The 22,151-nt window shown below is 38.5% G+C and overlaps 1 protein-coding gene across 3 annotated transcripts in view; it reads right to left on the bottom strand.

Annotated features, from left to right (window-relative positions):
• The window catches only part of PARD3B (par-3 family cell polarity regulator beta), a 1,797,179-nt gene that overhangs the window by 327,091 nt on the left and 1,447,937 nt on the right, over positions 1-22,151 (bottom strand). The gene's annotated exons all lie outside the window — the stretch shown is intronic.

Raw genomic sequence — 22,151 nt, 5'->3', positions numbered from 1 at the left:
GGTGAACAGCCCGACAAACGCCCCTATATATTTCTGTGTTCAGCGAACACATGAATGGTCAATGTTCGAGTCGAACTTAGGTTCGACTCGAATATTCAGCCCAACACTAGCCCTCAACATGGAAAGGTACCATGCCATGGGAGACCCCCCTGGCAAAGCACCTCGCCCTCATGTTGATGAAAAGATGGGCTTCTGTTCTACAACACTGGCCCAGTGGTTGTTAAGAGTCCATGAGTGGGGGGCATGGCAGAATCTGGAAGCCTCCTTTAACAAACAGAAGTTACCCAAATACCCCCCCCCCACCAAAAAAAATTTGATGAGTAAGGAGTACATAGAACCCCTACTCAATCACAACTTAGGGTAGACCCTACGCCATTTTTTTTTGTGTGTGGTCCCCAAATTACATTTATACAAGATGCTTATCTAGAAATTTTTTTCGTTGTAAATGTCAGTTTTGCTGCAGCAATGTAGAACAATACAAAGCAGCATGTTGGTGCTGACAGGGGAAAGATCTGTACTGTTTACAAACAATTCTCTCCTCTGTGACAGCAGGGAATCTCCGGGGAATCTTCTTGGTGATCAACAGCTGAAGCCGCCCCCTACCCGGAAATACAAAATCATGTACTGTATATATACACGTGATTTTGCACAGTGGTTAAATATTATTTGTTTATTTTTATTTATACGTCTCCTATTAATTTATTGAACAGAGGTGGTGGTGTTTTTTTTAGATGTGCTGCATTATGTACAATTATAAAAAGTGATTGGAGTGCTATGTTTGAGCACCCACATGGAGAACTTATTATGAAACATACTGTATCATAGTAAATTTGTCCTTTTTCTTGTGATTTGAATTGCCTTTCTTTGTGGAAAGATTTATACATGTGAAGTGTGAGTCTCCCAGCGGCCTTCAAGGAATCAGCTTTCTGCAATGAAGCAGTGTTGAGCAGCGTGGGCCAAAGGAAAGGTTAAATATTCTATCTCATATTTTCAGATCTCTGAAATACGTTTATTACCTGACAAGGTCTCTTTAACTGATTATTCAGGGTAATCATTGTAAAATTAATTGAAATTCATTTTGTGCATGATATCACTAACTGTAGGTGCGTTCTGAAATATTTTTTCACGATCATGTGCCATACGTGTTCAATGTTTTTCTGATGAACATATGGTATTAGGAAATCAATTACAGATCAAGTCAGACAGACAGTTTTGCTGTCTTTATTGAGGAACCTCTCTAAAGAGTGAGATATGAGGACCAGTTAGAGTTTATCCTCTTTTTTTAGTTTTTTTGGTAGAGGTTGTAAGGGTCAGTCAATACAAAAATGCAGCATTTAATTTTGTTCTCAGAAAAAGAGTTGAGGGGAAATCTTCCAACAGAGACACCTGTTCCATCTGTCTAAAAGGGGAATCCTCTTCACTTTGGGAGATTTATCTCAAACTTTCTGTTGTGTTTCCAGGACAGGAAGTGAAGGGAAATTCTCCAATGTTGCAAAAACAACAACAAAATAACCTCATAGGGATTTTAACCCTTTCCTACTCTATCCACACAAAGTTTGGGCTATCCAGACAATGTGCTGCATAAGTAAGCTGGAAAAACATCATGTATACAGTATGTAAGGACTAATAGGCAAATATCTCTGCAAGCCTTTAGTAAGCTTGTAAGAGCACCTTAAGAGTTGGGAACCGCCACACATGGAACTGGCTGCTATCCAAGACAGTCATGGAAACAGTTGGTGGGACTCGATATGATATTGCTAGAGCAGTAAGCAGGAGAAGTTTGGAATTGTGAATGACATCTCTCATCGTTATGGGAAGGTGAAGAATGCACTTGCTATGTGAGTAAATATGTGAGTTTTGTTTTTCATGCTTTGTGGGGAACAAGATAGTCTGCCATATGCCCCCAGGCAGAAGAGTTATACTCTCTGTTGGAGATGGCTTTAGCTGATCAGGACTTAATCAGGGGAAGAGATGCTGGTAGATAAAATATTGGCACCAGAAGTTAAACTGTTTAATACTGGTGTGTTGTTAGATATTGAGTCAAAAAGCAGAACTGAGCCAAGAAGTTTTGTAAAAAAAAAAAATATTTTTCATCAGTAAAAACTATATTCTTCTATTCCTTATCAATCCTGTGTGAACATTCTTTTCTTACTATAGAATTTGTCTGGGAACATATAATATTCCATGGATATGAAAGGGCAAGTGAAAGCGATCTGCGTGGGACTTGAGGAACGGTTTATGGAGCTATCCTCAGTCTTCACGGGTGTACCTTTAGGTGATGGTTTGCATATTCTCTGTGACCTACTGGGTGACTTCTGAAAGCATTTTCTGTATGCAGTTGTGAGACCCGAAGGGAGCTGAAATGAACAGCCTTTGTGCTGGACTTGGGGAGAAGAGATGTCCCCTGTATCCGTGTGAAGCAAACACTGCCCTGTGCTCTGCGAAAAGGTCTACAACCCTTTACAACTGAGATAAGATAAAATGTTTTGCAGGGCTGTGTGTTATGTAAGTAAACAGATTGTCATTTACATTTTATCAGAAATAGGCTCGTGGTGTCTCTGAACACCTCAAAGTAAACCCTTAAAAAATTAGCAAGCTGGTCATGGAGCTAAATAATATACACCATTATGTGGCAGATCTCACATTAAGATGCAGAAGAATCTTCTAGATAACCACACTGGAACCTTTGAAAAAATACATCTTCCATGGAAAGATGAGGGTAATCATGTCCCCTCCTCTTATTTTATTACAGCACATGGTGCCTGAGGAGCCAATTCCCAGAGGACAGGGATGTGTGTCTATTTTGCCTTCCTAGGTTCATCCAGGTCTTACAGTTGTACTTTGAAGATGATTCTTTTGCAGCTGAAGGATTAATCTGAAACCTTATGGCATCTACCAAGTAGCTCTAGGTTCACTTTACTAACATTTGAGAGGAGATATTTGTTTTAAGAGTGCAACGTTTTCCAGAAAGATGATTCCTTCTATCTCCTACATCTCAAAAATGCATTGGTAGAAAACAATTTCCAATGACACCATTACAACTGTTTATTTTTATTTCAGGTACTTATATAGCGCCATCAATTTACGCAGCGCTTTACATATATATTATACATTCACATCAGTCACTGTTGGTGGCAATTATTCCAGGTAAGCTTTTTGATAAATAAAACAACATACAACATTTTCTTCTCCTTCATTTTTATCATAAATGTGACAATGTCAGAACACTACATACCCTCTGAGATTGCTAGCTTGAGTTATTTAAGTAGTTTTGCCTCATTTGCTGCTACCAGATGGATTCCAGATGCCCAGCAATGGGCAAACCCCCAGCAAGTTCCTATGAGCAAGATCTTGTCAGCAGCCTGACACCAAACCGACATGGCAAAGTAACATGCCTAAATAAAGCAGCATATGTTCCACTTCTTCCATGAAATTCGTGGAAAATAAAAGATAATGTAAACGTGTCTTTCCGTAAATAAGACTTATAAGAGGCAAAAGAGACAAAAGCATAGAAGTCGCTGCCAACTGTGTCATGAGCTTTTGTTTGACATTTTGATTCTTTCAACAGCCAAGAGTGTGAAAAAGACAGAGAATAACATTCATCAATAAAAGACTAGGCCAACATGCGACATATTGTAGGAAAGTGTTCTCCACAAGAAACAAAAATGAAGCCAGGATTTTTAAGAAAGCTTTAAGTAACTGTTCTTGAAATTAATCAAAACTTACGTTAGGTGTGGATAAAGAGAAAAATCCATTTTCCTTACTCTGTTTTATGGCCATATAGATTTTCCATAAGGAGAATCTCAAGCCTTTCTTAGAAAAATATCCGCAAAATGGCTAAATCCATATTTTACATCTATATAACAAAACTGCCAAAAGATGTGTATTCATGTTCATCCAGTTCTGAGATTTACACAGCTCTACCAAACAACACAATCCTTTCTGAAAGGGAAGGAAACCTGATTTTTCTCTGCTGCAGTAAGGAAGAATTACGACTTTTATACATTATTCAGTTCTAGACAAACGCAGACATTTTTTCCATCTTCCTAGGTGCCCTGTGACGATAGCTAAAATATTGGACAAGGCACTCCCCTTTGGAACACAACACTGCGGCTAGCAAGGATTTAGTTGCTTTGATAGAAAGCACCGATCTCCCACTCCTAGCATATGTCTAAGGCAAACACCAGCAAAAGAAATGCAGAGGGAAGTGAGGTGTGTCAGCCTCACCCCCTCTGCATTGCTCTTGCAGATGCTTGCCATATTGTAGTCAAAATGGTGAGCTTTAAATGTCTGTTGCTTGGATGTCAAACTGATTCATTTGATTCAATACTATCTACATCACAAAGACAGAACCAGTAGTCACATCAAGAGATATGACTTCTATGACTCCTGACTTTACTAATGCAGTACGTTGATTAACTTTTAGATTTGTATTATGATTAAAACACAAATTTTGTGCACAGATGCAGGGCAGGAAGCAGAGCCTGTATATGTGATGAGCACATCTGCCTGTCCTCATAAAGTTACAATTTCTACATGAAAAACATTTTTTTTAAAAAAACATTAACACATTGTTAAAATGACATCAAACTGACCTTTATATGAAAAAGCAATGCAAAGACATTACATTCCCTTTAACCATTAATCTATAGTTCTCTAGAGTCAGGAGGAACACTAAAGGTGTCAGCAATTAACAAGTGTGTGTGTCACAGTGGAGATCTTCAGTGGTTAGACTGCTAGTTAACTTTTCATATCTGAAGACAACCTGTTATATGCCATCCAACAGCTTTAAATAACATCACTTTTCTTAGAGACCAGAGAATAATTAAGGCACAATCAAGCCCTAGCCAAGAGAGCAACTTTGCTCCCCGTCTCTCTGACTGACATTGATAAGGATTGCAATAGATGCAGATAAGCCACTCTGTTAGCATTGTCTGTGCTGGCATGGCCACTGACTGCAAGCACATCCTCCCTTGTGAACTAAAAAGGTAGGTATACAGCTTTGACCAATTGTGGTATTCCCCCCTGGTGTTCTAGGCTCCTTCCTAGGTTGCCTTGTGGATGACCTGGCTATGTCAGGCACCATTAGCTGGAACACAAGTTACAACATATTTGTATTTTCTGTTATACATTTTATTTGAACCCCAACTCCTACAAAACAATTTTGTAGGACTAGAGAGAGATGGAAATATAGGAAACCTCTCCAGTTACTTATTGTCCTTGCGACAGCATGACAAGAAAGGAAGGAAGTCACTTGGACACATAGTGGATATACAAAGTCTACACACCCCTGTTAAAATGTCAGGTTTCTGTGATGTAAAAAATGAGACAAAGATAAATCATTTCAGAACTTTTTCCACCTTTAATGTAACCTATAAACTGTACAACTCAGTTGAACAACAAACTGAAATCTTTTAGGTAGAGGGAAGTAAAAATAAAAAAAACTAAAATAATATGGTTGCATAAGTGTGCACACCCTTTAACTAACACTTTGTTGAAGCACCTTTTCATGTAATTCCAGCACTCAGTCTTTTTGGGTAAGAGTTAATCAGTATGGCACATCTTGACTTGGCAATATTTGCCCACTCTTCCTTGCAAAAACACTCCTAATCTGTCCGATTGCGAGGGCACCTCCTGTGCACAGCCCTCTTCAGATCACCCCACAGATTTTTGATGGGATTCAGGTCTGGGCTCTGGCTGGGCCATTCCAAAAGTTGAATCTTCTTCTGGTGGAGTCATTCCTTTGTTGATTTGGATGTATGCTTTGGGTCATTGTCATGCTGCAAGATGTTCATGTTCAGCTTTCTAGCAGAAGCCTGAAGGTTTTGTGCCAATATTGACTAGTATTTGGAACTGTTCATAATTCCCTCTACCTTGACTAAAATTTACCTGAGCTTGGATGTTTTTATTCTTAAGAAAAGGTTTCCGTCTTACCACTCTATTCCATAGCCCAGACATATGAAGAATACGGGAGATTGTTGTCACGTACAACACATCCAGTACTTGCCAGATATTCCTGCAGCTCCTTTAATGTTGCTGTAGGCCTCTTGGCAGCCTCCTAGACCAGTTTTCTTCTCGTTTTTTCACTGTGTTCCATGGTATATCTAATGCCTTTGAAATTTTTCTGTACCCTTCTCCTGGCTGATACCTATTAACAATGAGATCCCTCTGATGCTTTGAAAGCTCTCTGCAGACCATGGCTTTTTCTGTAGGATGCGACTAAGAAAATGTCAGGCAAGACCTACTAGAAAAGCTGAACTTTATTTGGGGTTAATCAGAAGCACTTTAAATGATGGCAGGTATGTACTGACTCCTATTTAACATGATTTTGAATGTGATTGCTTAATTCTGAACACATCTACATCACCAGTTATAAGAGGGTGTGCACACTTATGCAACCGCATTATTTTAGTTTTTTATGATTACTTCCCCCCGTAAAAGATTTCAGTTTGCTTTTCAATTGAGTTGTACAGTTTATAAGTCACATTAAAGGTGGAAAAAGTTCTGAAATTATTTATCTTTGTTTCATTTTTTTACATCACAGAAACCTGATATTTTAACAGGGATGTGTAGACTTTTATATCCACTGTAAAAAGACAGACAATAATAATTTTCCCCCAAGTCACTCCCCTCTCCAACAGGATTACAGACCACAATAAAAACTTTGTAGAAACTTTGGCTGGGTATGGTTTTTAATCCACATTATCCCTATTAATCCTACACTTCTCAAATACAGTAAAAAGCTAATTTATGCATATTCTAGTCAAATATATGTGTTGTCCTAATAGGGGACTAATTTGATTTACATTTAGAAACCTATTTAACACCTTATCTGCTGTTTTACTTTAAGCAATTACTAATAGAAAGATTTATCCATCATGAGATGTTCACAGAGATATTACACACTGTCCTCATTATGACAAAGTTATTAATAGAATTCACTTAATGAACCAAGAAAGCATAAAGGTTCTATTATGTTACATTTCACACCTGTGACTCTAAAGGTCGTGAGCAAATAATTTATCTCTATAATCATTTAATTAACTAAGTTATTAAAAATCATTACAATAATATAACATTGCACCATGATAAGAATATCGAGCAATCAATGGATGGGACAAAGTTGGTCATACACATGCAGCAAATAGCAACATCGCTCAGGTAGTAGCAACTGAAGTTGCAAAGAAGGCACAGCCTTTGTGAAGAAGGAAGGGCTCATACACAGGTTGTAAAATAAATAAATAAACATTGTTTTTTAAAACATTTTTAAAGCAAATTCTTTTTGTACCGAATACATACACCTTTTGTGAATAATTCATATTTGGGTTGCCCACCATTTTAAACAAAACCCGAGAGGATAAAATAATTGATCATTTGTCCTTGTGGTCTGAACTACGTGGGTAGAACCACACATACCCTTTGTAAACATTTTGGCGAGCACCGTTGCCTTATACAAGATGGAAAAGATCAGCATAGCGTACCCAGACATTTCCTTGAATGCCATTGAAAATCCACTGACAGTCTTAGTGTGTGGATCATTGAAGGAATGCCACGGGATCTCCCTCTGGCAGAGCGCTTTTTGCATCTCTGTCAGAGGGAAACTTTTTGGATCTACACCTTGGATGTGTTATCCCCTGGTGGCCTAAATGAAGAGTTTGAAATCAGCTCCATTTTATAGAGACATTTGCTTCCTTCCAAATGGTGGTTATAAATATCAACACAATATCTTTATACAGCTGTTTATACTTTATCATTAGTAGTCCTTTCCTCCAACTAATTTAGGTATATCATTTCCTTATCTCTTTCTCATTTAACTACAATCCCTTTTAGTACACTACAAAGGGATAATAAGGAGATACACAAAATTCACATACTATTTTATAGCAAGCCCATTTATTAAAATGCGCTTTTCTAACTTTGTTTTTAATTTTGCTTTTATTATTATTATTTTTATAAATTTAGTTATGGTACAATCATCTACCTTTTTCATTATCTCATTGATTTATTCATTTTTATTAACATTTATTTTCACCTCCATTGTTCTATTCTAATTCATTTTTATAATTAATTTAATTGTCATTTTCTATTTCCCTTCTATCGAATAAGCCTTTTTTTAGATATACGTTATTATATGTATACATACACACGTGTATACTTTTTAACCCAAAAGCATTAGAGCTATTCTCTCGTGTGTTTTTATTCCTGTTTTTATATCTGCATTAATTCCTGTACGATGGAGAAAAACATGTAGGTCCTTAGAACCCAGGAACTACTTGCTGTCAGGGATCGCGGCTACAAATGGCTCCGCGCATGTGCAGAGCGCCGATCCATTCTAGCCGGTGGACACCAGGACCGCACTCGCAATCGCGGCCTGGGGGCTGCTAGAGGTACCGCCAGGCAGTTGCTAACACTTGCTTTCCTCCCATTCCCTTCACACTATAAAAATGTCAGCGTTCTATTGGGGCTCAGGTCTGAAGAAGGAGCCTACTCAGCATGCTCCAAAACGCTTTACAGCCCCCTTCACTTCCTACATCCTACTCTGCTTTCCAAGCGTCATTTTGATGCACAGGCACATCCTGGACTCTACTTTCTGATCTTATAGACAGAGTTTGCTGCTGGACGGCTGGATGTCTCACCTGGATCTTATTACATGACACAATGAATCTTTTTAACTATTTTTCTTGTAAGTGCAATGTATCTATTGTTCACCAATAAATTGTCAATACTGAACTTAGAGCAGCCTTCCTCTCTTTTTCATAAAATAATTGATGTCGCTGTCTATGACTCCCATGAGTTGAAGCTGAACAGAACCAGGCAACTTGTAACTTTTTATCAAAGAGGAGACAAGTAAAGACAACCCACAATGCACATTCCCACAGATGCAAATGTATATTCTCTATTTGCTCCCCTGCCACTCCATTCACTCAGTGGAAGGGAAAGGAGATCCCGGGGTAAGCTACAAATTCCATTGTCAACAGTGCTGTGTGATAGCGCTTATTGGCCCAGCACTGTCACATGGATTTTTTTCAGCTTGCTTCACTGTGCAAAGGGGCTGGACAGAGTGAAGAAGAAAATGTAAGTGTAGGCTGCATACTTGTTACTTTGATAAACAATGGATAGCCATCACTGGTTAACAGTGCTCAATTAGGGATTGTGCATACAACTAAATTATGTGGCCTGTTCTATACATTCTTTCACCTATCAATATCAAGCAGCAACCTCTGGCTGCTAGGAATACATGCTGAGGGGCCCATTTTGTGTATGGAAATAAGCATAGCAGTTACCAATTCTAGTCACAAGAAAAAGAAAACACATCACACTTGATAGTACAGATAAATCACCTTTTAATAAATCAAAGGTGGATAAAAAATATCCAGGAGAGATATTTCTTGCCCATGCTTAAATCTCAGGACCTACATAGCATTGTGATTTCTGGACAATTATGGTTCCTCTCCTGGCTGATTTAGTGTTCACTTCAGCATCACCATCTCTGCTTCTCCCTCTCCTTCTCCCAGCTACCTAACAAAAGTTTAGCCCATCATACAAGGCTTGAATTTGGCTGATTCTTGCAGAATCAGACAGAATCAGCCAAAATCCAAGGAATGGGTGGTCCTGTCTGCAGCAGTCAGCTCAACAAACTTTGATTCAAAAATCAATGGAGCTGGTGGAAAATTTTGGCACAAACAGAAAGTACATCTTATGTCTGAACACAATAGCCGCCAAGGAAGTCTTCAATCCATGCTGTGTAGCATGGATGGAGAAATCGATTTGATTTTTCTCATTCAGCCCACAAGAAAACCATGCGTGTGTGTCTAGCCTTAGTACTGCACCTACTGATGTGACTAGATACCCTATAGTAGTTTCTTTTCCTGGTGATAGGTTGTGATCAAGTCATCACATTCTGAGTGTATTTTATTCCACATTTAAATAATTAAAAGGTAAATTACCTGTACTATTCAGTGTGCTTTGTTTACTCTTTCTTTTACCTTCTGTTACATGGTCTTCATATACAGAGCCAGCAAGAATAGGTTTTGTGTCGGCACCAGTGAAGTGCCTTTAGTTTGAAGATTTTACCATTAGTAATCACTCCTTTTGAAAATCATATTTCCTGGCTGTTATTATATTCCTTTTGCTTCAATACTTTTAGCCATTGAACCTAAACAAGTATGCATAAAAACAGTTCTGAGTTTACTTTAATGTTCCTTATCTCCATATTTGTTTTTTGTTAATGGTCAAGAATGTGTTGAAGCCAAAATGCAGTATAGTAATGAGGCAGCAAGCATTTTTGGAAGCAGGTAAGTTATGGCAACCGCTATATTTCTATCATGGCAGGTGAACTTTATAGCAACTCTGAAAACAAATCTACATGTAGCCTGGCAAAGAATGTTTTTACTGTACATTTCCCTTGGTGTCAGTTTCACATGTAGCTAGCGCCATAAAATGTTTAAAGGGAATGATTTTGTTATTCACTTGCAATGCACCATTGAATGTGCTGGATAATTTGACTACTATAGGAAGAGTCAATCCGTTGTCACAGTCCCTTGCTTCTTTGTAAGCCATATCTAGGGTTTGGTTCTTGGCTGAACATGTCAAATCTTCCTATAGCAGAAATACTGCTAAAGGGCGGCAGGGGTGCACAAAATCATGTATATATACATGATTTTGCATTTCCAGGTGTGGGGCACACGGGTGACCTACCCACACCGCCATTCGCGGCCGTGGCTGTCAATCCCGTGTCCCGATCAGTGATTACCCACCGGCGCCCGGTGATTACCGAGGATCCCCGACGGGGAGGAGGGCTGCTTTGTTTACTAACAGTCCTCCTCTCGGTCAGCTCGGGCTTTCTACTTCTTTAGCTAACTACAATGAACTTGTGTGGCAATTTTCTTCAACCCTTCTCATCAGAAGATGGTCCTGTCGAGGTGTTAATGTCCGTGGACAGCCTGGTTGTCTCTGTGAGATGGTTACACTTCCATCTTTGTTAAATTTTTGTATCGCTTTTGCTACACTATTCTGACTGATAAGTAAAGGTTTGTTGATCTTCTTGTAGCCTTCACCTTTCTTGTATAAAGATATTATTTTCTTTTTCAGGCCTTGTGACATTTCTCTTCTATGTGATGCCATTGCTGACAGCATGAAATGGGAAGAGTTTTTCTTTGTTATGTAACACCCTTTTATAATCAACTGTCTGCTGGACACATGTTTAATGAATAATTAGACTTACCTGTAGTTGAATTCATGTTAATTAGAATTTTGTTGTCTAAAACTTAGCTTTGCGCCTTAGACTTTCATTGGGGTGTGTTCATTTTTACAACATGGTCTTGAATGAATTTGTTAGGAAAAATACTTTTTTGTGTGAGGAAATGAACAAATCTTGCTTGCAATCAAGGGCCCGCATTTGTGGGAGTATTTTGCAGTATAGTGTCCCATAGAAAATGTTGATTCTGAAAGAAAAGTTTTCTGACAAATCTGTTGGGGTGGACTCATTTATGCTGAGCACTGTATATCCCATGGTTTGTAGACTCTATACCTTTCATACAGACTAAATAATATACACTGTTTTGGGTTATTTTTACCCAAAAAATGCAGCAGAATAAATTCTGGCCTAAATTTATGAAGAAGGATTATTTATTTGCAAACAGTTACAACAAAAACTGAAGAAAAAAATTTTTTTTTTCCGAATTATTTGTATTTTTTCATTTATATAGCAAAAAAAAAAAAACAGTGGTAATCAAATACCACCAAAAGAAAGCTCCATCTGTGTGAAGAATATTATAAAAAGTTTCATATGGGTACAGTGTTGCATGACCACCCAATTGTCATTCAAAGTGCAACAGTGCTGAAAACTGGAAATTGGCCTGAATTGGAAGGGGGTGAAAGTTTCTGGACTTGAAGGGGTTAAAGTGGTTGTAGAGGCAGAAGGTTCTTTACATCATATATTCTATGCATTCTAAGTGCAGCTTCCCCCTCATCCTCTCTGTATACTCACCTGAGCCTGATAGAGGTATGTATATGAGAGCAGAGGCTCTTCCGGGTCTCTCCCTCCTCATTGGCTGAGACTCACCTGAGCCTGATCCAGGTGTGTGCATGAGAACAGAGGCTCTCCCGGGTCTCTCCATCCTCATTGGCTGGAACATAGCAGCGGGAGCCCTTGGCTGAGCTGAGCAGAGCTCTTTGCATCTTATGGACACACAGATTCAGCTTTTTGTCACTTGCCTGACAAAGGGGACCTCCATGGCTCCGAAATGTTGCTGCTGTACAGTATATATTATGTGACCACTAAATAAAGCTTTGGACCCTTCTGAGGATTCCGTGTTGTGCTGGTGACATTCTTCCTCTTGTTTTTAACTTATGCACATGTTATAATGGGGTAGGTTGTATATACCTGAATGTGGAGATGTTACTGAAATCATATTTGAGTGTGGGTCAAAACATCCTATTTGTGTTACAGATATGAATATGCTTCTGTACTTTCCTGAAGAAGCAGGCGTTGACCTGTGAAACATGTTGAAGAATGTGAGGACCCAATATATACATATTTTTCATTATCTCTGTACTGTGTATAGTTGTCTAGTTCCGGAGCAAGAATGGTGTATAAAAAAACAACATGTTCATGGATATAATATTTTAAAGAGTAAACTGTTTTAAATGTTGTATAGTAAACTTTCTATCTTTTTATACAAATGAAAATGGTATCAATAAAGTTCCATGTAGTATTTTTAGGTTAGGGATTTATTTTGTAATAAATGCCCTTAAGCATTGATAGTCAGTAGGAGAAGAACCCCTTACATGGGTGGCCAGTGGAAAAGTCCCCCACCTAAATTTGGGATCCGTGGCAAAAGGCCCCTCTTACATGGTGGTTAGAGTAGTACCTTGCACTGTAGAAGGGACCTCTACTACTGGGTGGATGGAGTGTACTGTGTTATAAAAGCCCATTGACATCCAATGGTATCCTGGTTGAGAAAGGCTACCATAGGGTTTCACTTGAGTGACATCTCTGTGTCTGCTGGGGCTGCTGACATCATACGAGTTGGTGGTGCCCAGCAGCAGTCTCAGATTTTTTGGATGTTTTTACAAGTAAATAACATGCATAAATACGTTAAACGCACATATAATTTTATAGGAAAATGTTGCTGAAATGAATGGACTGATGGGTCACTTTAACTTGAATTCCTGCAACTGGTTAAAGAAATTATGTTAAAAATTTAATTACGATATATTGGTTCTAAAATTGTAAAATGTCTCCAAAAACACATATCATCTTTCTTTACTAAAACTGAAGGTAATCAACAGCCTATAAGCAAACATCCTGCCTATAACACAATAACATATACAGGTAGTATACATACCGCATTAAATAAATAAGAATGCATAAATATTTCTGTGAAAATGCTTTATATCAATATATCTTATGTAAGATGGAGTGAATCTCTCTAAGGTAGCAAGTTTTAAATAAACATTAAAAAACATTTACATAATGGTTATTTCTATTTCCTGTAATGACACTTTTCTTGGATTTGTTCCCAAAGCAAAACAAACTGAAATCTAGCTAATATATTCTAAACTGTGCCTGGAATAATGTGGAGTCTTTGAAACAAACTAAGAAAAACAAAATCCCAGCTGACATCAAAAAAGGAACTCTACCCTTCAAATTTTCCCTTCCAATATCAGCTTCACACAGAAATCTCAGATAAACAGGTTACTAGTTTGTGAGCGTTGCTATGGAAACCTTTTCTTCTCAGGCTATCCATTTACAAAAGGTAACATTTGCATTAAAATATAACCAGCTTTGAGTCTTCTACTGAACTCAAGTGGGGTCATGCTACTTCATATTATAGCTATTATTCCAAAAAACTATTGAACAGGCACAAAAGATTAGTATATATATTTATCTGGAAAAACACTTGCATGAGCAATTAAAGTATTAGCACAATTACATTCTTATGGAGGACCTGGGAGAACAGTTGCCCTTGAAGCTTTGGCTGCATGAGAAGTACCACTCAGCAAGGTAACAGGTAATATCGGGATGGTTGAATATTAAGCCCAAGTGGGAGATAGCAAGATGATGGCTACTACAATTGATCATTTATAGTCACTGCATGGGGCTATGCAACAACAGAGAAGGATGAGCAATACAGATAAGTAAAAAAAAATATTTCTGATGGGAAATGAGTATATATATATATATATATATATATATATATATATATATATATATATATCTCACACACAGTATACATATATACTGTATACACACACTATATTGCCAAAAGTATTGGGACACCCCTCCAAATCATTGGATTCAGGTGTTTCAATCACCTTCATGGCTGCAGGTGTATAAAATCAAGCACCTAGGCATGCAGACTGCTTCTGCAAACCTTTGTGGAAGAGTGGGTTGCTCTCAGGAGCTCAGTGAATTCAAGTGTGGTGCCGTGGTAGCTTGTCATCTGTGCAATAAGTCCATCGATGAAATTTCCTTGGTACTAAATATTCCACAGTCAGTTGTGGTATTGTAACAAAGTGGAAGCAACCGGGAACAACAGCAAATCAGCCACAAATTGGTAGACCATGTAAAATGACAGAGCGGGATCAGTGCATGCTGAAGCACACAGTGTGCAGAAGTCGCCAACTGTCTACAGAGTCAATAGTTAAAGACCTCCAAACTTTGTGTGGCCTTCAGATTAGCACAACAACAGTACGTAGAGAGCTTTATGAAATGGGTTTTCCATGGCCGAGCAGCTGCTTCCAAGCCTTATATCACCAAGTGCAATGCAAAGCGTCAGATGCAGTGGTGTAAAGCACACCACCACTAGATTCTAGAGCAGTGGAGACCTGTTCTCTGGAGTGACAAATCACACTTTTCTAACTGGCAATCCAATGAATGTGTCTGAGTTTAGCAGTTGCCAGAATGGTATTTGCCCAAGTGCATTGTGCCAAGTGTAAAGTTTGGTGGAGGGGGATTATGGTGTGGGCTTGTTCATCAGGGTTGGGCTTGACCCGTTAGTTCCAGTGAGTGGAACTCTTAAGGTGTCAGCATACCATGACATTTTAGACAATTTCATGCTCCCAACTTTGTGGGAACAGTTTGGGGATGGCCCCTTCCTGTTCCAACATGACTGCACACCAGTGCACAAAGCAAGGTCCATAAAGACATGGATGAGCGAGTTTGGGGTGGAGGAACTTGACTGGCTTGCACAGTCCTGATCTCATCCCAATAGAACACCTTTAGGTTGAATTAAGAGTGGAGACTGCAATCCAGGCCTACTTGTCCAACATCAGTGCCTGACCTCACAAATATACTTCTGGAAGAATGGTCAAACATTCCCATAGACACACTCCTAAACCTTGTGGACAGCCTTTTCAGAAGAGTTGAAGCAGTTATAGCTGCAAGGGGTGGGCCAACTCAATATTGAACACTACGGACTAAGACTGGGATGACTTTAAAGTTCATGTGCATGTAAAGGCAGGCATCTCAATACTTTTGGCAATATAGTATATATATATATATTCATATATAAGGCACATCAAGATAAAATAGAAGGTAGAGCCAGGCTTCCCCTATAAGATTAAATGCGGTGTTTAGAAGGTTAAGGGGTAATTCAATAGGTAAGGGAATAATTAAGTCAACTCTGATGCAGAAGAGAATATGAAAGTAAAAGCTGTCTTTGCAAAGAAGAAGGTAAACATTTACCTCTCCCCCTAGTTGTAGTGCTGATCCCCACTGCGATGAAGAGGAATTGCAGAGTAAAGTCTTTTCCGAAACCAACACTTCCAGGAGTGTGAAACACATATCTCCCCTTGCTGTGCTCAATGGTTTCTCTGCTGTTCCCCAGTAACCACAGGACACATCACTGACATAAGGGTTGGCAGGACCACTGAGGCCAGTGGGAGACACAGGGGAGCAATAGTTCTGCAAGTGTCAAATTCTGAAGATACTTTTCTGCCATACACATTCTTTTCATGAGATGTATGGGCCGTGGAAAAAGTATTTACAGTATCTTTTTTCAGGGAGAGCATTTATTTGCTCTTTCATTCTAATGACATATTGCTTTATACTAAACCAGGGGTCTCAAAGATTTTCAGTATGAGGGCCACATCAAATAATCAGTTTTATAAATGAATGCATCAAATTTAAATCAACCAAGTTTTACTTGGAATTTTATTTGCAATCAGCATGTTATGATTTAGAACAGAAAAAAATGTAGTAAACAATTAAAGAAATCCCAAATAAACTTCAGCCCATCAGAGTTCCCCTTTATATGAGAGTCCCCATCAGGGGTGGACTGACAACTCATGGGGCCCCCGGGCAATAGGGGATCATGGGGCCCCTGTGTTCGTGCCCAAACTCAAAAAAGCCTATGAAAAAGGTATCAGCGGCATCTCATGGGGCCCCCTACTGATCCCGGGCCCTCGAGCAGTGCCATCAAAGTCCCTGTAACATAGACGTGTTCCTTACCTCAGATCAGAGTCCCCATAAGAGCCCCATTACATCAAGTCATCTGGGTGGCTCAACAGCTGCTCAATCACTTTTACTGTAGATAGGGGATCCCACAGTGCACTGCCCCTACAGTGAGCTTTCTGATCCTCTTTTCAAGTAATGAAGTCGGAAGCAGCAAGCATTTCATTACTTCTGGTTTCACTTCTCTCATTTCTCAGCTCCTGTACCTGGGTAAGCAGCTAATCAAGCACAATCTATGCTTGAATAGCTGCAGCGGAAGGCAGGGGAGACATTGGAGGTCTCCATAAAGATTTCTTGTTACTTGCCCAAGCTATCACATGGGGCATGTTAGCAATAAAGATAAATGAAAAAAGTAAAACAAATTCAATTGTAATCATTTAAATAAAAATAATACTTAACATTTTTTAAGGCCCACATGCACATACATGAAAGTGTAAATGCATGCGTGTGCATTTAAATAACAATTGTGCCACACATATGCAGTATCACCAAGATAAGTCTTTTAAAATGTCATCTATAAAAAATGTTAGGTACAGTAGTCTTTCAGCATTTGACAGGCACACGTAAGTTTGAGTCTTGACATGTTTGGTGAATATTAACTCTACTTAACCCCGTCTTTTTTCTTTTACCAAAAAATGGGTATACTGTTGTGCTTTTGTATACTAAATTACATTTTAACATATTGACCTAAAAATATGCTTTTGATAAACAGTTGCGCAAATATCATGCAACATAAAAATTGCAATTGCCATTATTTTATTCTACAGGACCTCTGCTTTCAGAAAATATAGAATTGTTTGGGGGTTCTATGTACAATGTATTTTTCAAGTTTATAAAAGTGCACATTTTAGTATGCAAGCTAAAAATTGCCCGAACGTGAAACTTGGCCAAAATAGCTAATAAAAATCTTTAGCTCTTTCGAGTTTTAGAGTAAAAAAAACTTCTATCCAGATGGCACAACAAAGTAAAAAAAACAATTAAATAAGAAATCGAACATTTTGTGGGAAAAACAGGATTTTTTTGTTAGTCACCATAAAAATGAGTTCATTGATGGACATAGCTTCTCTTCATTTTTAACAATAAGATTTATAGTGTCACTTACAGGAGTAGGAGACTAGGCAGAAAGAGAACACAGCACCACTTTTGTCCAGTCCTGGCTGGTATAAACCCCTTCTCTGCTATAAGCAAGCCAGTCAGTCACAAAGCAATACAAGCAAAAAGACCAAAAGAGGGGTGGGTGTTTTGTATGTCTATGAACTCAGAAAAGGGATTTTACATTGAGCAACACAAAATCCAGTTTTCTTTTACGCTCATTGATGGACACAGCTTCTCTTCATTCTTGACCATATGGACATCCCAAATCAGTGATTCAATGAGGGGTGCAAAGCAAAACAGAAGCTGGCAGACAAAACAGGCAACCAACAGAAAAGGAGCCATCTGCAGGGGAAACAAAGAACCTCAAACAGCCACCTGTAAAAACTCGTGGCCAAAACAAGAATCTGACTTGCCTACAGCAGAAAGGGGGTTTATACCAGCTAGGACTGCCCATACGTTGTGCCGTTTTCTTTTTCTGCCTACTGTCTGTGCAGAGATTTGAACCATCTATGGGCAGGTGGATTGTACCCATCGACTTCGGTGTAAACTGCCTGTTGGATTTTTACATGGGATTATTGCCAGCAGCTATAGACGCTAGCAATAATCACTGCATTCTCCCAGCAGGGACAGCTCCCCACACCCTCTCCTGGCCAGCAGAACACAATAGCCCTGCAGGAGGGTTTATCCCACCAACACTGAAAGTGTTGAAGGGGAAATTGAGAGTTTTTGTTTCCTGAAATCTGTGGGTACAGGGAAAATAATCGCTTTTCTATGGCCTGCCTTAGCCATACATTCTTACAATTTTCCAAACAAAAACTACATACACTGTTAGAAATTCATTAGTTCAAATAATTTTTTTAATCCTGCTCCTTTGAATTTTCCTGTCACTATGGTTAAAAACAAAAATTGATTTGAGACTCCACTAATGATTAGAAACACTCTGAAAATGAATATTTTCTAATGAAATTCTATTAGTGTATGGCCAGCTTTAGAAACTTTATCATGCTTTCATTAAGGTCTATATCCCGTAGAAATTTTCCCTCACTTCCTTTCCTAATTATATAGCATTGGTACAGGAAGTGATGGGAAATCAACTTAATGAGAGACAGACAGCAAAATAAACTTTTGCAAAATAAATGCAAATTAGTGGCCCCACTGGACTGGGCTTTTTTTTGTGGGGCTGCTAATTTGTGCACCTGTCTTTGTGCTGGGAGCGCGCCACACGGCACGCTCCCAGCACAAAGACCAGGGTGTCACTGAAAGCCCCAGGTCCCATTCTAATGATCGAGACCTGGAACTCTCGATTTTGGGTCACATGATCGCTGTGAAAGCCTCTGATTGTATATCTTAATAATCAGTCACTGTGAAGCCTGCCCCCATTGTTTTCGCTCTCTGAATGGAGGAGAGAGATACATTGCATCTCTCTCTGTCCTTTCAGAGAGAAAAAATAGTGTCTGTAAAATAAAAAAGTAATTAATATTAACCATTTGACGCCCGGCCTATGGCCAAATGGCGTCCGCAAAAATGCATTATCTTTCCGGGAGGCCGCAATATGGCGTCCTCCCGCACAGTTCGCGCGCTTGCAGAGCCGCGCAGCGGCGCGATCTGTCACCGGCCGTGTACCTCGGACACGGCCGATGACAGATCTGAGTACCGCCCCCGTTGCCAGTACCATGTGACCTGCTGTGACCAATCACAGCAGGTCACATGACAGTTGTATACAATGGATGACTTCATTCCTGCCATCCATTGTATACTAGTGTCTAGCTGTGAATGGTCACAGCTAATCACATGCACATGTCATGTGATTAGCTGTGGCCAAATCACAGCTAAGCACAAAAAAAAAAACCCTGAATGAATAGATGTCATTCAGGTAAATGCTTGCTTATAGCAAAGTAATTCTTTGCTATAAGCAAATTGTGTAAAAAAAAAAAAAATACTGATCACTTCCCCAAAGTAGTACAATGTTACTATGGTAACATTGTACTATGGAAATAGTGAAATATGAAAAAAAATCTTAAAGAAAAAATAATTAATAATAAATTTAAAATAAAAAAAAAAAAATATATATATTTTTTTTTTCACACTGTCACCAGTCAGTGTCCCTGATCACCGACATGCCAGTTATATGATGATGCTGTACTGCACTGGTGACAGTATGTAAAAAAAAAATAGTGAAAATAATTTTTTTTATTTTTTCATTTTCCGAACAATTATGACAAAAAAAATACAACTTCAAAAAACTCGCCATTCCTCTTATGAAGTACGTCGGACTGTCTACTTTGCAAAAAGGGGTCATTTGGGGGATATCTGTACTATTCTGACATTCTTGGACCTCAAGAAATTAGATTGGCTGTCAGTACTTCAGGATTGATCAATATTCAGATCTATACCATAGTTTGTGAACTCTATAACTTTCCTACAAACTAAAAAATACATCCTAATTTGGGTTATTTTCACCAAAGACATGTAGTAGAATACATCTCGGCCTAAATTTATGAAGAACAATTATTTATTTGCAAACTTTTATAACAGAAACAAAGAAAAACGTGTTTTTTTTCAAAATTTTGGTTTTTTGTTAATTTAGCAAAAAATAAAAACTCCAGCGATGATTAAATACCACCAAAAGAAAGCTCTAGTTGTGTGAAGAAAATGATAAAATTTTAGTTTGGGTACAATGTTGTATGACCGCGCAATTGTCATTCAAAGTGTGAGAGCGCTGAAACCTGAAAAATGGCCTGGGCAGGAAGGTGTAAAATTGCACGGTATTGAATTGGTTAATAATTTAAATAAATAAATAAAAATACCTAGATCAAGGTTTGATCTAGGTCAGTGCCAGGGTTAGTGTTTGGATCAAAGGTCAGGGTCAGTATTTTTTTTTTTGGTCAGGATTTTTTGTTTTTTAATTTTTAAATTAGTATCAGTGTCAGTTAGTGGCAGGATAAAAAAACAAAACAAAATGTGCACTATTGTTTCTAGGCCGTACTATGGGTACACACAACATCAAACATACACATATGTGGTATTGCTGTGTTCGATTGCTGTAAGGAGCAAGAGAAATTATTTTGGGTTGCTCCTTGATGGTCGGTTATGGTAGTAGCAAGAAATATACAGCTACATTTGAAAAAAATGTTTTTTGTTTACTATTTTGGGTCAGTATTCCTTTGATAATAAAAAAATAATAATAAGGAGATATCCATTGCCATTTACCACCAAATGAAAGCCCAATTTGTCCTTAAAAAGACAAAGTATAATCCACCTGGATGCTCAAATTAGTTGTGATGAGATGTACAGTTTTGCTAGCATATGTCAAAGTTGCAAACTTGTGCTTAGCCTTTAGGATTTGTTTTACCCTTAGGCATAAAGGGGTTAAGGTATTAATGTTGGTGTAAATGATCTGGTTCCTGGGCAGGCAGCTTCTACACCCCAAAGGATCTCCACAGTATCCTTGGCTTACAATGTGATGTAAAAAGAGTTGAAATTGAAGCACCACACCATTGCTAAGAGGTCCAAATACAACTTTATTCCATTAAAGGTCAGGGGTACAATTCAAAAAGTATCCAAAGCATTTCAGGGGTCTAAGTACCCCCTTAATCAAGGCTTGACTGGCAAGAAAGTGAACAAACCAGAAGTGAACTTGACCTACAATGGTATTTTTTCCAGTGTGAAATAAAAGCACAGGCCTAATCAACAGTTTGTTTGGCAAACCACCACTGGATTGAGAAGGAAGTTGGGATGAAGCAATGGAGCATTAAGAAGGTAAGTAGAGATTGGCAGCATTACTTTATAATGGTGAGGGACTACAAAGTAAAATAAAAAAAATGATTGTAGTTTTACTTTTAATCTTTTTACTAGACATGGACAAATGGAAATATCTGCCTGCTGACCCTATCTCTTTGAGAGAAATAACAAGAGCAGCATGCATGTCTGATTCCCTCTAAACCCTCTGGCCAGCTTTTAATAGCAGGTTTCAACAGCTGAAGAACCACAAACTGTTTCCCTTTGCTCTCTATAAAAACAACATTTGAACAAACAAACATAATGCAGAACTCTGCACAGGAGGACAGGGAAATGCTGGTAACATACAAGGCTTATATGCAGAAATAAAGGGGCAGGGTTAGGACAGCTTGATTCTTCATAAATGAAGAATGTTTCATTTATAGAGAACAGTATGGGCTATACCCAGTAGTGGAGCGTTCAGAAACAATTGATGCCAGTAAGGTCTTGAAAACCATAGAAATAAAATAGTATGCCCAGTACATATTTCAAATTCCCAACAAAAAGCTGATGAAGGGTATTGATAAGCATGGTTCAATGTGTGCAAACCCAACATACTTTCTGAAATGTGTGGCACCAGGATGAAATAAGTATTGTTGCCTTCCCCACATTTGCACCACAATGGTGGAAAACTGAAGCCAGAGGATTCTGGTGCAGGAAAGGGGAGTATGAAAATAAAGGGTTAAAGTATATGTGACCTTAATTACTAAAAAATATATGAGCTTTAACAGGCTAATGTAATTTCAAAAGTAATTTCCAATACTCTTAACTGGAGCTTTGATTTAATCACTTCAATACCAGGCACTTTTACCCCCTTCCT

The sequence above is a fragment of the Staurois parvus genome, unplaced genomic scaffold (genome assembly GCF_062004578.1).
Source record: "Staurois parvus isolate SC_StPar_1 unplaced genomic scaffold, SC_StPar_1.0 ptg000011l, whole genome shotgun sequence".
Lineage (NCBI taxonomy): Eukaryota > Metazoa > Chordata > Amphibia > Anura > Ranidae > Staurois > Staurois parvus.
Note: the sequence above shows the minus strand (reverse complement) of the source record. Positions and strands in the feature narration are given on the sequence as shown.